We start from the raw sequence: 17,708 nt of genomic DNA, 5'->3' as shown, positions 1-17,708 counted from the left end.
CGTAGGGTCTTAGGACTCCATCATCATTGGACTTCTCCACATTATGGAAGTTTTGATCAGCTTTTACTATACAGAAATTTGAGGAAAGATTCAAAGTGGTCTCAAAAAAAATCAAGATTTATTCACTACACAGGGAAAAGCACTTGATGAAGTAGAGCACCCAACTGTTGAGCATCAGCTAGTATGATGGTATTGGCTTCATTATATATGCTTAAAATACAGTAACCTAGAGGAAATAATCCTGTTTCTACAAAAGGAGAGGAGTGCTCTATTATCTTATAGGTCTTCTGGTTTTCAGTGTCTGAGATCCACAGTCAGCCCTCCTCAAAGTGGCAGGTGATGAAAAAGGAAGAGAAAAGCTGGAATGGTTCCTCTACTACCTGACTCCTCCTACTGAGCATGAATTGAGAGGAATTTGGGCACTGTCACTCTTTGGGGACTAAACTGCTAAAAAGTATACTCTGTGTTCTAGTTCATTCTCTGGTCTGCTCCTGGCAGAATGCTGAAATGTTGCTGACTGGATTTGTGACCGCACAGTTGTGGCAGTGCCCATAAGGAAAAGCACTGAGGCAGTAATTTGTCACACAGGTCTCTTGAATATCCTTAATAAGAAGCTTCTAGCACATGATTAAGAGAGAAGAAAGCAGCAGTACAATTGCTTCTTTATATTCAACTGTTGTTTCCCAAACTAAGTAGTAAATTCTTAAGACTTACACCTTGAGCTAATCTCCCCTGGAATAGCACTCTCTGCTATCTCAGAATAGTTATGATTATTACTATTGCATGAATATATAGATGCGCTGAGGATCAAGGTGTGCAGCATATAGAGCAAGAGGGGCCACCTGATGATAAGACATTCAACCTAAACAGAGTGGCCAATATCCCAGAGTGCTGTTCAGCTCTCCGGAAGGACCTTGACAGGTTGGATAGGTGAGCAGAGAAGAACTATCTGAAATTCAACAAAGGGAAATGCAGGGTCCTGCACCCCAGGCACCAGTACAGGCTGGGGGCAAACCTGCTGGAAGGTAGCTCTTTGGAGAAGGACCTGGGAGTCCTGGTGGACAGCAAGCTGTCTACAAGCCAGCAGTGTGCCTTTGTGGCCAATAAAGCCCATGGGGTCCTGGGGTGCATTAGGAAGAGCATTGCCAGCAGGTTGAAGGAGGTGATCCTGCCCCTTTACTCAGCCTTGGTGACACCACAACTGGAGTGCTGTGTCCAGCAGCTGGGCTCCTCAGTACAAGAGAGACATGGAGCTCCTGGAGCGGGTCCAGTGGAAGGCAACAAAGATGATTAGGAATCTGGAGCATCTCTGTTACAAGGAAAGGCTGAGGAAGCTGGGCCTGTTCAGCTTTGAGAAGAGGCAACTGAGAGGGGACCTCATCAATGTGTATAACTGTCTGAAGGGAAGGTGTCAAGAGGATGGATCCAGGCTCTTCTCAGAGGTGCCAAGCAATAGGACAAGAGGCAATGAGCAGAAACAGGAACACAGGAAGTTTCACCTCAGCGTAAGGAAGGACTTCTTTACTGTGTGGGTGACCATGCACTGGAATAGATTGCCCAAAGAGATTATGGAGTCTCTCTCACTGGAGATACTCAAGAATTCTGTGCAGTGTGCTTTAGGATGACCCTGCTTGAACAGGGAGATTTGAACCACGGTAGTGCCTTCCAACCTTACCCATTTTGTGATTTTGTGATTCTGTAAATGGAAAGACAGATGAAGGAAAGCATATCAGTATGCTTGAGTCATGTATTATCTCACTGGCATTTGATTAACAGGCCTTACTGTGAAATACAGTTTTTGCTTTGCACCACTTCCAAATTCTTTAAAAAATCCTTTTAGAAAAAATTAGGCAGAGGTTAATAGTGGCTTTACTTTGAAATCTGCTTATGCTTTACATAACATAAAAGCCTGCCTGTCTAGGTTAGATGTCTGCTTAGTTCTGTGCCACCTTGTATGAACATAACAAGTAAGACTCAGTCTTAAACAACAGAAGGTCAACTGAATTCCAGTTAATCCATTTCTTTCAACTGGGAGAAAGAGGGGGAGAAAAAAAAAAATCTGTGCAGAATAGAATGACACTCAAATGGTGAACTTCTCATATAAATTCAGAGTTCAAACAGAGGTAAATTTAGCCTGTTCATCCACAATCTCTGCTTTGGGATCAAGCACAGCCTTTTTATATTCCAAAGAAGAGAGTTCACCTCATTGAGAACACCACTGTGGCCAGCAGACAGCATCTAGCAGATCTTCTAACAGCTATCAAGAACACTTCAGCTCTTCAAGTGAGTGCAACCACCCATGACAGTCTGTACAGATGATTCCTGGGTGTTGGTGTTTTTTTCCCACAGCCTTTCGTTCAGCAGCTGGGAAAGCTCATGGAGACCTGCATGGTAGCTGAAAATCAGTCAGTCTGGGTTTTGCCAGCACGCAGTTCTGCTGGCCACGCTCGCAAGCTGCTCTGATGCTGCCTGCTACTGAGGTAAAACATTCTGCTCCTCTGAGATCAAATGGGGTGCCAAGCAAACATGGCCATAGAGGTTTTGGTTACACAACTACCTCTTTTAGAGCTAGCCTGGATCACTTGGCACAGCACCACGTCATGTATGCATATGTGTTTGCAGCCCAAAATATATTAGCTGGCATAGCTGCCAAACTGCATGACATAGTCATACCTAGCTAGCTCCCTCCTTTCACTTCTACTTAATTTTCATTATTGTTGTTTTTCTGATTTATTTCTGGGCTTAGAGGAGCATCTGCAGCTTCGTTTCCTGCAGAGAAAATGCTAGTTTGAATACTTCTCACTTAAGAAATATGTAAAGCATCACTGAGTCAAGGGCTTTCTACACTGAATTCAAGAGACTTCAGGTGAGGTCCTAAATCTGCTTGTGTTCCATTTTCTTTCTACTTTAACCACGCTTATATTACTTCCCTTGTAATATTTCTTGGCCCTTGGTAGCACTTGAGAAAACTTCCCCTTTAATACTGTACATGACCATCATTATTGTGTCAATGACTGTCTTACATATCACCGAGGGAGGATGCTGAGAAAGATGCCTGGAGACGTCCTCCTCTTTTCATATTTCAGATTCATATTTATTTATACTCTGTTTAGGGAGATCTTAGTTCACATGACCTGCCTCATATCTGAGATATTGTTTGCTGGGAGTATGTCTAAAATGAAAGAAACAGCAGCAATATCAGCAACTGAAATAACCCAAAGATTTGTGCTTTAGAGACCCAAACAGTAGATTAGTCTTACTTCTCTCTGTATGCCTATAGGTACTTTTTTTGCCTCTCAGAATTTGTTCCTTTTTATTTTATTGGCAATAGATGCCATCATTACTGCCACAGAGCAGAGCTCGGCAATTTTTCAAGGATGCTTTGCTATATTGCATTTTCTTTCCCAAGATGGAAGTCAAATGTGCTGGCAGAAATTTAGGAGAACCCAAGAGACACTTCCTCATGAAGAAATAAGATGCAGCCAGACAGCTTAGCAAAGGTGGTGGTCTAGCTCTGGCTGAGTCCAGTGCTCAAAGAGCACTAAGAGCCATTGCCTTTCATTGAGGTTTCCATAGGTGCTGTAGTTCCCAGTTCCTTGCACATGGTTCAGTATTTGTCCATGTGAGATATTTGGTATCTAAGTGTGGTGGAATGGCCATAGCTTGCAGCCAAACTCCCAGCAGCTGCTGGCTCGCTCTCCCCCTCAACAGGGGTAGAGAATAGGAAGGTCAAGAATGAGAAAGATTATGTGTTGAAATGAAGACAGAGAGATCACTTTCAGTGACCATCACAGGCAAAACAGGCTGGACTTGAGGAAAATTGACTTAATATATTTCCAATTATTTATGTATTTAATGATTTGGGTATTGGAAAGCAAAAAGACAAACACTAAAACACTTCGAGAAAACACCTTTTCTTCCCCCTTTCCCAGGCTCAGTTTTGCTCCTTCACCCTGAGTCCTCTCTTCACCCTTGTTATCACCACAGGTTGTGTGTGATCGGTCCCTTCAGCAAAGCAAAGGGGAGTGGACTTAGGATCAGTACATCGCAGTTCCTCTCTGCTGCTTCTTTCTTGTCATGGTCCTCCACTCTGCTGCGGGTCCTACCAAGGCTGCCATGAATATCGCTTCCCCAAATCATCAACTGATACAGGATTCGGTATTCCAAACACCCAGGGCTCACCACTTTGCCTGTTGCTGGGTCAGGTCTCCTAGAAGTGGTGGCACTGCTGAGTGCCACACAAAGCAGCAACGTCAGGAGGAGACATGAGGATGCTCCATGGCTGGGAGGCCTGCGCTGGCCCTTGTCTCCATGTCCATGGGTGAGTGGGAAGGTGCTCAGCACATTCCAGCATAAGGCTATCAATAATAAACCATTTTAAATATCTCAAAAGCAGTGCTGTGATGACAACCCAAGTAATTAATTGCATTACTTTTAATAGACCCTTCATATACTGCCAAGTCAGTGACATCTGCTGCAGTGTGGAAGTACCTTCAGTGAAGAACATTTTTAATACAGTGATATCTCAAAAGGCAGGCCATAGATAGATAGGGTGAAAATGGCCATGCAGGGGATAAAATGCTTTAACAAACTGTTAAGCTTCCCTGCTTTTATTGCTCAGCCAAAACAATGACCATTTACCCACTTACTGGTGGATGATTTAATTGCAACCTATTTCTAAAAACACGTAACCTTTCTGCCTAAGATGCACTCTGCCCTTCTTGGATAGCGCCATGTTCTCCTGCACCTTATTTCTGTTTTGTATCAGTATTACTATTCCTCATTTTAGCATAGTTGTCTTTGACACCAATCCAGGGGAGGCCTCATCCTCAGCTGATGCAAAGAGGCTTGTCCCAGAGCAATTAAGAGCACTGATTAGCAGCAGCAGAGTATGTGGAGCTGGAGTTTTCATACAAACACAAATTCACTCGCTGCTCTGGTTCTCTTGGGGGAACAATGCAAAAGAAGTTATTAAAATAGGGTTTGTTTATTGACCTTCTCTAATTTCTATGTTCATAAAATAATCTTGTTTATTAACAAGTAATCTTTAGCTGAGATGGAGTGTGTTTCCTGAAACATCTTCTGCAGAATTCATGGATGGAAGCTGGAGAAACTGAATACCAGGGAATTAATTTCAGAGGATATGATCTCATGATCTCACTATTTATCTCTGGAGATGGAGAGATTTTGGCTGGCAGCTGCAACCCTAGAGATAAGTGCATTTAAAGGAAATGGAACCTTTTAAAAAAATATATTTACTGTTACATTTTTATGCTTGTGTCAAGTCTCAGGGTTTGGATTAAAGGCCAGGCTTGTTCTTGTTTTAGTGCTTGTACCTGGCCTACTCTTATTCAGTGGAGGGATTTAATGTGGCAATAAATAGCGACCTAACTTTATTATCCTGCTCCAGTGAATCTCAGGAGGACTGGCAGAAATGCAGTTTCCTAGGGTCTCTTTTCAAGCCCTCATGACTCTCTCTGTACCAAGAAGTGTGTGCTGCAGTGGCAGTGCAGGGCTGGTGGAGTTGGCTTTATGTCTCATAGTAGCGGTCTTGTACATCTTTTTTTTTTTTTTCTGCAGCCATTCTGCAGCCCCTTCATTCTGTACACATAGCAGTGGTGAATCACAGATCCTACTGTGCTTCAGAAATGCACAGAGGGAGAGTGACAGTGTCCCATGCCAGGTGGAAGTTTTTTATTGTTTAAAAATGTCACCATGTAGAAAATATCGGAAAAGTTGTGTAAAAGCAGCATAGAGGCAGGGGAGGACTGTTCAGTGGAGCTTTGTTATCTCTGTGGAATGGAAATAGAGAACTGGCAACAGTGTTTCAGTGACTGGAAATCTCCAAGGCAATTTCCAAGATTTGCTGATAGCTAACATGGAAATTGGACAAATAATTTTACAAAATAGTACTTCCCAGTTAATTCCTCTTCTCTGTATGCTGTTTCCTCAGTAAATGGCTGTTTTATTGCCAAGATTTAGTTATTTGGCTGCATTTTTTGTGCAATCTTCCTTTACACATTATGTGCCTAAATTTTCAGACAATTCCAAAGGACTCATGATTTCCCCTGACATTAGCTAAACCTGCTGGAGTTCAGTATCTGAAAAAGGCTGCTTGCCACGGTCCTTTAAAGCAGCAACCAAAAAACTGAGCCTCCAGCATTTGAATCCAGAGCCAAAGCTAGATCACATCAGCTCTGATGCAGTTAAGCATTTAGGTAGGTGAGTAGGCAATGTCACTACTTTGATTCCTAGGGGCTGTTCTCATGTTTCAAGTTAAGCATGTCTATCTGCTTTGCTGAGCTGCAGCCAATGTCCCGGAAGCTTGGGTGGAATGAGCATTTCTATGCCGATGGACCAAACCAGCAAATGTGCCAACCATCCTGTCATGTGGTGAGCTGGACCCCTCAGAGGAACAGGAGTTCAACCTTAATTCTGTTTTACTCATCCTACGTGAAGGGAGTGGACACAAACTCACATGAGGAGGGAAATAGTCTTGCTGGGAGATACAGGACATCCATAGGAATTAAGACTGAAGATCTGATAGTGAGGACTCTGTTAAGGAAGAGAGGCCCTTGTTACAAGGGCATGAAAGCCTTAGGCTGCTTGTAGGTAGAAGTTTTGGGGAGAGACATTAGGGAACAGTGCGAAAATGGGAATTGCAGAGCCTGATGCTTTAGAAACAATGGCTCCTAGGGTCTGCAATGTGTGGGAGTTACATAATGCTGCTGATGCTGGTTTGCTTGCCAGGAAGGGGGAAAAGTCTTCAACTGGGTTGAAGACTCAGGGGTTGGTTTGTTGGGGTTTTTTTCTCTTTCTTGGACTTTGGTTCTGGAAGCTGTGGAACAATATTATCTCATGACTCTGTGATGACAGAATCTGATATAAATGAGCCTATGGCTAAACTGAATAATACCCTGCTTGAGTAAAACTTGTTCCTGTTCAGTGTAGTAGTAGTAGGCTATGTTTTACTAAGTCCGGTGGAAGTAGTCACCTTGCTCTGCACTCACTGCTATGTGAACTATCCCACCATCTAACATATCCAAAGTTATGACAAACTAAGTGGGAACAAAAATATTTTCATAATGTGATGAGGAAACAGCACTAAAAAAAAAATGTAAGCCACCTTGAAATGCTGATCTTCTGCTGAGGTATTTTGCATGTTGTAAATTGTAATTATATTTTCAGAAGTGGGAGAAGAAAGAGCAGCCTCAGAAGAACACTTGCAAGAAGGGCTGTGACAGACGCTGAATGTGTTCTCCTTCACAGGCACACCATGAGTGAGAAGTGTTGCATGAGATTGCAGGATGAAAAGCAATAGGTATTAAAAGAGCAGAGATAATTAAACCCCCTTTTTGCTACAAACTGCTACAAACTTCATAATGTACTAGTACTTCTTGCACCTTGTAGCTGAAATGCTGCAATTGTCCTTTGAACAGGTTAATGGGTGAACAAGAACAAAGGTGAGCAACCACATCACTTGGGGGAGGACTGTTGGTGCCTCTGTCAGAGGTTAGCAAGAATTACACTCTATGACAGCAAACGCCACAGAGAGTAGACTGGTAAGAGGACTGTCTTCTCCTTTGCCTTCTGACTGATTGCCCAGCAAATTAACTGAAATACCTGAAGGCTTTTGGTGCTGGTCACTGATTTGTTGAACCCAACAAGTCCTTTCTCACCATGGTTGTTGAAGACTGGAAGATATAGACCTCTTGTGTGTGTTGCAAGCATGATTCAGTGATTCAGAGTGTTTCCATTTATTTTCACTTTGGCAGCTGTAGGCCTATGGGATGTTCTGTAACTTATGCAATAGACTCAAGTATTAAAATTTTTTCTTAAAAAAAAGTCATCTAGTCTAAAGTAGATCTTAGTAAAACTGCACAAGCTGGGTTTTGTAAGGGCTTTTTTCAGTGCCCATTGGAATCCATAGAAACGTTTCAACTGATTTTAGTGACTACTGATGAGATGAAGTAGGTTGCTTCTTGGAAAACCTGGAGGAGAATGGTGATGATGCTATATTAAGACTGTGAACAAAACCCATTACTCTCACTAGCATCCGTAAATAGAGGAAAAGATTTTTTTTCTTAGTCTTTCTTACAGTGAAAGAATATAAAGGTTAGGAAGAGAAAGTATGAGAATGAGTGAGAGCTTTCAGCAGGACCTGACTCTGGCTGGGGTTTTCGTCTTTGTGCTCAAAGTGAATACAACGTACAGAACAACTAATGAAACCAAGACTTGCAAAATAGCTGAAGTGGGTGAATTTGGTTTGTATGATATCTTAATTTTTTGATCTGCAGAATAAAATGTGACAAACTTCCAAAGAAAGGCAGTCATCCATGTTTCAGTACTAAGCGCTCTGTGAGAGGTGCAGCACAGATTAAGTTGTAGTCTGTGGGTGTCAAGGGCCCATTTTTGAGTTTGGCAGTGAGTGTTGTTGATAATGCAGTTAAACTCCACATGGAAACCAGGTGATTCAAAGGAGCTGAACTGCAATGCTGCTTTCTGCACCATGATCTGTGCCCTGCTCAAAGGCCAGCTGGAACAGGCAGACCTAGGAGAAAAGCAGCGAGTGAAAGCCAGTTTTAATTTGCCCTGATACAGAACAAGAAAGGAAACTTTGCCCTCTTCACTTCAGTTTTTCCACGGTTGCACTGCTTTGGCAAAGAAGGTACATAGAAATTTGTTTGGGGTTTTTTTTGTAACACACTAAGTTTTACTGATGGTCTTGCTGATGTGGACTCTGTGCGCAGTGAGCCACAGTGAAACCAGAAATGTCTATACAAGTGTGGAAGTGTCCTATGCAGAGATCTCTGACACTGTAAGGTTTTAAACAGTGCATGACATACAGATTATTTGCTTCACAACAGGCAGTTTTGTGTTTCAGTGTGTTTCAACAATATGACAGACTTGAAAAAAATTGCTCCCAACTTTAACTAAAAAAATAATTGCTAAGAAGAAAAGAATGGAACTGCTGCTTTTCTTCTGTGTTACCTTCTTAGTTGGCACATCTCCAAAATCAGCTGATACAGAGATAAATCTTCGTTTTTTTGAGAAAGCCATAAGTAAATCGAATTTCTATACTTGACTATGCATTCCCAATCCACTCAAATTCTTTTTTGATAAATGCACAAGAAATTTGAATACAGTGCGGAGGAATAAATGCTGCAATAATTTCAAAGGGGGAAGAAAACCCACGAAGCATGCTGAGCTGCTATTTTCCAACTTAAGAGTTAGATTTTTTTTTTTCCTGAAGCTGTTGCATTGGTTTCCTCTCTCGTTCCTTTCTCTGCCTGCAGAAGGATGAAATGAGCCCTGGTGAAAAGAGAAGTCAATGGCTTTAAATCCTAGTCTATGGTTTGAAGTGGGTCTTCATTTCTGCTTAGACTTTGTACCAACTGTCTCCCAAGTGAATTTCATTAATTAAAAAAATACAGCTTTATTTCTCTGTTTTATGCAAATTAAGTTTGGATAACGTTCAGACCCAAATACTGTTTAGCTCCATGAAGAAAAGTTTTGTTCTTCGTTAACACCCACAACTTAATCAGTGTTTGTGGATATATCATCTTTTATTTTCTCTTTAGCTCCATTTTGACCCACCCATATTAGATGTATGATTTTGTCATGTTCCTTATTTTTCCTTCCACCAGGCACTGTGTTGTATGCATGTGACAGAGCAGGATGGAGTTGCCAGGCACAGTCTCATGGGCAAAAAACTCCAATTCCCTGCCTTCCTGTTAACCAGGATTCAGACAGATCCTGAAGTATTTTTTTCTAAATTTCTCCTTCAGTAACTTGTTCATACCAGGATCAATTCTGAGAGAGACAGAAAATTCCAGATAGGTGTGGAAGGGTCTATCTGCCGTCACTGGGCCAAGGCCACCCTGCTCAGAAGTGCACAACACCACACCAATACTCAAATACTGGTCCAGTTTCTTCTTAATTGTCTATTGGAGAAAATACTTCCCAACAGCTCAAGGTCAGAAAGGGGAATCCAGTTTTTGGCCAAGAGCCAAACTGAGAGAAACCAATGAGTCTTTTGTGCAGGAAATGTGAAATGCTGCATTTCCTTCCCTAAGTATAAATAATTATCTCTGTAACCCCAGTTGCATGATCCCTTGTAAGTGAGATATATATATAGTACTTTCCAACAGAAGTGATGAGATGCCAGCTTTTGGGGGAATGTAGGTAGGCAGGCTTCTAAGACCTATTTGAGTAGTGCAGACAAAAGCTGGCTTTCAAAATTCATGTTATCAGCTTTTTCATCTGCAGAAGCTTGGTTTTCTTCTAAGGCAGGTTTTGAAACATATTATTACAGTAAATGTAGGGCTCTAACAGTGGTTCTGAGCTGATAATCCTGGAAACCAAGATTTCAGCTTACCCAAGAAACCCAGCACAGGACAAACAGCAAAAGTGGATGCTTCCCTACCTTAGTCCCCTCCTGGGAGGGGAGAGCATAGCTGCCTCCCTATTCCCAGCAGGCGCTTTGCCTGCCGAGCTGCAAGTAATAGAGTATTGACTCACTGCCACTCGAAATACCTCGCATGCTGATGTTGCCCAGAACCCAAAGTGTATTACCTCTGCATTAATTGAAATGTAGCTTTCAGCAGCCCTTATAAACGTGCTCAACTGTAGTGTGAAAGCATTTGTTTCCAGCGGAGATCCTGATAACTAGTGAGATTCAGGAGCGGTGACTGACCTTTGATCATCGGCTTTCAGCTTGGCTTGCTGCCGTGCTGGAAGGAGGAAGGGAAAGTTCTTCCTTATAAAAGCCAACTTCATGTCAGTGTCTCCTGTTAACATTTAGTTTGTTTAGCTAAAAACATGCAGCTTTGAAGCTCCCTTTGTACTGAATTGCTTGGCTCCTTTTCCCAGTGGTACTCGTAGCTCAGAAATTATGATTTCGTTTTTAGTCCATATGTGACTTAAATTTCGATGGATACTGCAGCTGCTGCATTTCCAAGTTTGCCTGTCTCCTAGCTTTCCCCTCATTTTACCTCAAAAACTGCCTTGAGATTTTCCTCAAGGCTGCCAAAATCAATTTTACCTCTTCCTTGGAACCTCCTTAGCCCCACTGTTTAGGGACAAAACCTCTTCTTGGATGCTGCCCAAGTGCAGCTCTGGCTGTGCTCCCCAGAGGGCTGGCACGGTAAGAGCCAGCGGCCCTTCAGACTGCTGCATGCTTTTGCAGTCCTCAGACTTCTGGGAGAACCAGGGCTCTCATGCCCGCTGCTCCTGCAGGATTCGTTCCCGTTCATCCTCCCCTTGTGCTTTTTCTGATCGTTCTTGATGGCAGGAGAGTCAACTGACACCTGTTCAAATCTAGGTTTTAGATTGCCGTCTGCTATATGACCTGGTTCCTCCTGTGACTTTGGAGTAATTTATGCAATCTGAGCTTGACTCCATGTGTTTCTCTGAAATTATTCTGATTTACCCTGATTGCACAAAACCCCTTTAGCCCATGTCACTGGTAATGTAGTTCAGTATTAGTAGAACAATAGCAGATAAGTATGTTTGACTTCCATACCCAAAACCAATACAAAAATGAAAACTTACTAACACCCACTTTTAAGGCAAACTTAAAAAATGAAATGCAGAAAGGGGATCAGAAAGGTCACAATATTTAAAATAAATGCAAATTGAACACACAAAATGATCTCTTCCCAGGGTGACAGTTAAATCTGCAATGGCAGCTGCCCACTTTGAACTGTGGTTTTTTGCATTGCACTATTACACTGTAGGTTAAATAACCATGACCTAAGGTCAGTGGCCCATTCAGGAGCATGCTAATTTCACACTGTGTCATGATTTAATGGGAGTAACTAGTACTATGGTATCTAGTCTTCTAAACAAATCCTAAATAATTTTAATTTGCCTTGTTAAGAGGATCAGTTAATTGTTTCTGGCAATTTTCTTGTTTGAAATGTAGTCTAATCTTTAAATACTAAGAGAGATATGGGTTGTTATTTCTGTTGGTGTTCTCCTCTGCTTTAGTGTCATGTTTTCTGGTGTTTGACAAGGTCCATACAAGTAGATGTGCAGAAAAGGGGGGAAGGAGTAAATCTGTGATGAGGTTAACTCAGCTCTGGGATGAGTTTAGAAATGCATCCATTTTCCATTTTTGTGAACATTTTTGCTATCACCTTTAATGGTATATTTTGAATCTGCTTTGTTTAACAGGTCGTGAGACACTTTGCATTTTGCCTGAGCCATGGATTCTTTGGAAACCTGTGTTAGTGTCTCCATTTAATCCATTATACACCACCATTATATAGTTTCCTAGAGAGCACCAAATTTTGATCTGGTGTGATGATTTTGATCTGATACAACTCTATTGGCTCAACCAGTGCTGCTTAATTTTTATAGTAGCATACCTAAGCGATATTTTGCATTGTACTTATGAGAAGAGGCTGGCGACAAAGGCCACCTGCCTGTGAATCTTACTGCCTTTTTGGTCCCTCCCCTGGATTTTGCCACCTCCCTTGGGTTGTGAGTATTGCCCTTAATGACCTGCTGAATGAGCATTAGGAAACATTAGGGCAAGTACCTTCACCACATGCCTGTTGTTAACTGGAGATTTATGTGCCACAGCAATAGCAACCAAACTGAAGCCAGGAGGGCCTTCTTCTCAAAAAAAAGAAAATTGAAGGCCATTCAAATTCTGGATTTAGAAGCATGTAAGTAATAGGTCAGTGAGCCTGTCAGAATCTGATCAGCATATTTGTGTATTCTGGTGACTTACATATTAAATTTTGGCTCACAGTAACATCGCTCAGTAGCCCTCCAGGGCTGAAAGGCCCATCTTTACTGAGCTGAAATCCAGCCATGTGCCATCCTTGCTTAAGGGGAGTTTCTGAGCAGAGGGTGTGGTCTGGCCTGGATTTTGATGGCTCGAGATATGGTGAGGCTCCAAACTAAGAACCTCTGCTTTTTTAGTTGGTAAGCACATTTTGAAGGTCTGCAGCAAGAGAGCATTTAACAAGCCTCTGCTGGAATGAACACCAACAGATTGTAAATTGCAAAGTGCAGTGTAATTGAATCTGATCTCTGGCTTTTATAGACTGTAGTAATTGGAAATTGTCTTTCTTTTAAGTATATGCCATTCCTAGGATGGCTCCTTCTTGAAACTGTGATCTGATAATTTTTAAAGGCATAATAATGTGGAGTAAGGAGTGGTATGCAGTCCTTTTGGTACTGGTAGAGAACGGCGAAGTACAGACTTTTGGAACTTCCTGCTGTGTCACTGGTATTAAGCTAAGTCCTACACTGTAATTAACAGCTTAGCAAACATGAATTCAGTCCTTGAATAGCTACGGCCTGGAGCCCAAATATCAGTGCCCTGTTCAGGTCCAAACAGATGACCTACAGCAGGGCTGAGTGGAAGCAGCCCTGGCTGGCACTTGGCAGCAGGAGGGAGAGAACTGCACACCCACCCCTCCAGCCAGCTCCCCAGGCAGCTCTGTGCTCTCCTGAATATACTCTGCACACCTCCTTAGTCCCAGCCTTTGCCTGAACACTGCCCTGCCCAGTGTCTAAGCACTTCTGTCTATAGTGCAGGGGGTTTAAATTTTGTCTTCAGCCATGGAAACACAATGATTTCCCTAATTTGTTGTTCCTGTACGTCTAAGAGATCTAAAGGTAAGGTTTGAATATAAGGAAACAAAGTAAAACAGATGAAGTCCAGAACTGAACACTGTCTTTTGTAATGTTGTAGACTTCCTGTGTGGAGTGCACACTCTTTCTCCTCATATGTCCCTTTCCTGTCTCAATATCCTTTATTTTTTGGTATGCAACGATGGATACATTAGTTGCCTAGGTATTGATTAAAGTCTGTTTGTGCAGAAAGCCACGAACAGATTTGAGGCCTGAGATCTTTAGTGGAGAACCTCAGTGCAGAGCCAGTTTAGCTCTATCAGAAAGAAGATTTAAAGTTATCTTGCTTAGTATAAAGTACTCTCATGGTAAGGTGGTATTGGTCACCAAAAAATGATTGAATGGCTCAAGAGAATGTGTGGAGACTCGTGGAGTACGTCTCAGACATCTGGAACCTGAGGGGTAATTTTAATTTCAAATTAGAAATTTGGCTTAACTTTGAAATTATTTTTATTACTAATAAAAACCTCCTAACAAGTGATTGTTCATATGCTCCTCTTTAAGACAAGACTCAATAACTTTTCAGAAGACACATTTTAGCCATTCAAATAGATGGTTATGGCATTCTTTATAGGGTTACTAAGTTGAAAATAAATACATTGGAGATTAGAAAGAGTGATTGTAATGGACTATTTTTGCCTTAAACTCTCTGAATCTGTAACAGACCAATTTCTGACCTGCATGTGCCAGATAAGTGGAAAACTGGCTTTAGATCTAAGCCAACAGCTGTGAATTCTAGAAAATTCAGGATAGGATGGAGGGTAAGAATTCCTGTGAACCTTTCCCCACATCTACCTACATTTTCTATAGGGGAAAGAAATATTTACAGTGCTCTTACATGATGCCACAGGTAGAGAAGTTGGCTATCACCTTCTCTTTGTCCTTAAAACTGTTGTTGTGTTGTCATCCCTGTTGATGAGGACATAGCACCACTTCTATTGTTGTGCATAGTGAGTAACAGGAAATATCATGATTATGAGGTGCTTTGGAGGGTCACCATGGGAGAGGCTGACTAGCACCTATGTGTTCCAAAGGCTGAGTCTCTTGTAGTTTCCGAGTAGTTCAAAGCTGCCATCCACCTGCTCTGTCTGCCAGTCAAGATGATCATGTTCTCAACTTTCCATTTCATGGACTGGAAAGAGCATGAGAATTTGGGCGGTGAAGACAATTATTACCTGCAAGTGCATGCTGCCAAGATATGGTTACAAGCTGGGTTTCAATTTCACATTTCTTCTTTGCTGTAACTATTTGGACTGGCTATGGCATTTTGCTCAGTGTTTTTCCTTCATGAAATCCATCTGCTATGGTATCTTCTTACTTAAAAAACGTATTTTGCATGCAAGTCCCCAAATAGCCAATGCTTCCCCAACTCCCACCTTTTTAAGGAAATACAGCTTGAGTAGCCATGTGTGCTGAGCAGTGGTGTTTGAAAAAGTGGGAATGTGTTACTGCAATCATAGGGAAGGAGAAGGAGATGGGATTAGTACATATTGCCCATTGCTTCCATTATTTCAGTTGGAGTGAGATGGAGGTGTGCAAACTTCTAGCAGTTGGGTGGTTTCAGTGAGGCACCTGAAATTAGAAACCACTTTTAATAAACACTGTATAAATAACATTAGTATGAGGGATTAAAGAAAGAGCCCTGAAGGAATTTAAGGGCATAGGGTTGATGGGTTCTCCTTACAACACTCCTTCAGACCTGTGACCAAATCCCACCATTTACCCTGCAGTATTACTTACTCTGCTGTGCCAAGGCAGTTGTCTTTTTTGGAAGAGGTAACAGTTGCACATATGTACCATATTTTAAGAATGATTGACTGGCTTCAAGGAATCAGTTTTAGTTACACCTAGGTAATTCTGCTAACTAATAAATATACTTAGCACTAACCTCTTTGTGGACACTCAGAAATATCTGCACACACAGTCAGAAGGATTTTCTGTGCTTTTAACTCATTTTTTTTCCATGCTAATGCCAGCATTGGGATCCACTGTTCTCCGGTAAAGGTAGAAGTGGCATTGTTTCTCTTTCTAGGACACAACGTTCTGGCTGCACATTTCTACCTCTGAATTCCCAGCGAGGCTTCACCTAAGAGGTACTGACATAAATTATTTATATTGTGTTTTGAAGGTTCCCTGTGATCGTATAAAATATATTCCATTTGAAAGTGTTTTTCATAATCAAATTTGCTTTTAGCATTTAAGCCATACAGTTGTGCTGAATGCACTTGCATAGAGCATACCCTTTCAAGTAACTTTTGTGTTAAGAACCTTAAATCAGATCTGCTTAACAAATGTTCAATGAACATGTTCTCTGCTGCTCCTGTGGTAGTGCAGTGTTGTGAGAACACTTTCTACAGAAAGGCAAACTGCAAGCAGTTTGGACCTGAGAGTGGTTAGCAATCTGTGAAACACAAGTCAAGGCTCTGCTGTGAATTCCTCTACAAAGCTGTTATGTGATCCTAAGGAAGTCGCATTGCTTGTCCATTCCTGTGTCTTCCCCATGTCTCATCTGCTGACAGTACTCTACTTAACATGTTTCCTTTGGAAGGTAGTAAATATAGCATTTTATGGTCCAAAAATGTACATTTTTCAACTCATTTTATACCATTTGGATTAGACAAGACATATGAAGAAGAATTTGGTCTTTACCTGTTGGTATCACACAACCTGAGCCAGTCTTACAAAGAAATTATCTCCTGCATAAACAAGCCATAGACATATAACCTCATGAGGGTGTTTGCTCAACATATGGTTTTGAAAATGCAGCTCACTGTCTTCAGGCATTGTGTTAAATATGTCTTGCTCAAAAGTATCAAACGCATTCCAGTGGACAATTACTAATTGCCATGAGAATATAAAATTCATGAGCATGTTACATCTTACAGAACAAAAACTACCACAAAACTCCTACATTTGATACTGATACCTCACCCTGAAGATTTCTTAGTCAGCCACTGATCAATTCTGCTTAGAAAGTTAAAGTGCTGTTTATTTATGCCTTGTTTATCTGCATAATAGAAGGTAGCAGTTTGATTTTGACTGAGTACCACCATACGCCTTGTGCTGCAAAGTAGTAATTGAGTTGATGAAGTTTCTCAGAAAAAAATCCACTGTTTGCAACTTTAAAAATCATGTTGAATGATTTTAAAAATGCAAGTTTGCTTTTCCTCAAGTTTAGTTACAGAAACCATTTAACTGGTTAGACCTTCAGAAAATCAGTCTTTCCTAATAATGCATAAAGATTCTGCTCAGTACTATGCACTACATATATGTGTGTGTATATCAACTTACATAAAGTGTTCATGCAAAACCTTATCTTCAAATTGTGACATGAAATATGGTCACTAGCACACATGCCAGTAGGCTGTGCAGTGGAGGCAATGCATTGATAGCTGCCCTAGCTTTCCCTGTAAATCTGAGGTGGCATTCACTATATTAATTTACATCTGCACAACCTATGCAGGCTGTGCCACACAGAGCACAAAATGCTTCATCTACTAAATGTATTTTACAGAGATTTCCATGGGGAAGGAAGCATCTAAATACCTTAGGAGCTCTGCAATCAAATATATGGCAATTCTGAGATTTTTCAAATGGTCCTGTATTTGCTTCCTTTTGAAAATGTAGCTTGTTAATGCCTGTGCCTGTCATTCAGACAAACAGCTATTCTGTTGAGCATTGCTGATCAGCTGGCTGTGATCCAAAAGCAGAGCTCCCACTTCGCCAGGCTCTGCCATGCCGCAGCCAGCGACGGACTCTCCTGGCTGTGATATCTTCTGTTTCCTGATCAATGCCATTCCACTAAGCAAAAAGAAATACAGTATTCATAGGAAGGGAGTAAGCAAGGAGCTATGTCTCTGTTTCTCAATGATGCTAGCCTGCAAGAAGGAACGCAGACACCAGGATTTTGGTCTCCACTATCCTTTTCAGTATGCTACACATAACCCAGGACCTAAGAGGGAAAAGGAAATCTCTTTACAGATAGCAAATTCCATATTTAGAAATTAGCATCAAGTCCTGTTTCTGTGCCAAGCAGCTCCTGGCTAGCTGAAGAACCT

The 17,708-nt window shown here is 41.5% G+C and overlaps 1 long non-coding RNA gene across 1 annotated transcript in view; it reads left to right on the top strand.

Moving 5' to 3' along the window:
• Positions 1-3,159: 3,159 nt before the first annotated feature.
• The window catches only part of LOC135411169 (uncharacterized), a 44,887-nt gene continuing 30,338 nt past the window's right edge, over positions 3,160-17,708 (top strand). The window contains exon 1 of the long non-coding RNA XR_010429022.1: positions 3,160-15,743. This is a non-coding gene — a long non-coding RNA (uncharacterized LOC135411169). The remainder of the gene's footprint in view (positions 15,744-17,708) is intronic.

This window comes from Pseudopipra pipra, chromosome 3, assembly GCF_036250125.1.
Source record: "Pseudopipra pipra isolate bDixPip1 chromosome 3, bDixPip1.hap1, whole genome shotgun sequence".
In the NCBI taxonomy this organism is placed as follows: domain Eukaryota; kingdom Metazoa; phylum Chordata; class Aves; order Passeriformes; family Pipridae; genus Pseudopipra; species Pseudopipra pipra.
The sequence above is the reverse complement of the archived record's forward strand: the minus strand, read 5'-3'. Positions and strand labels throughout refer to the sequence as shown.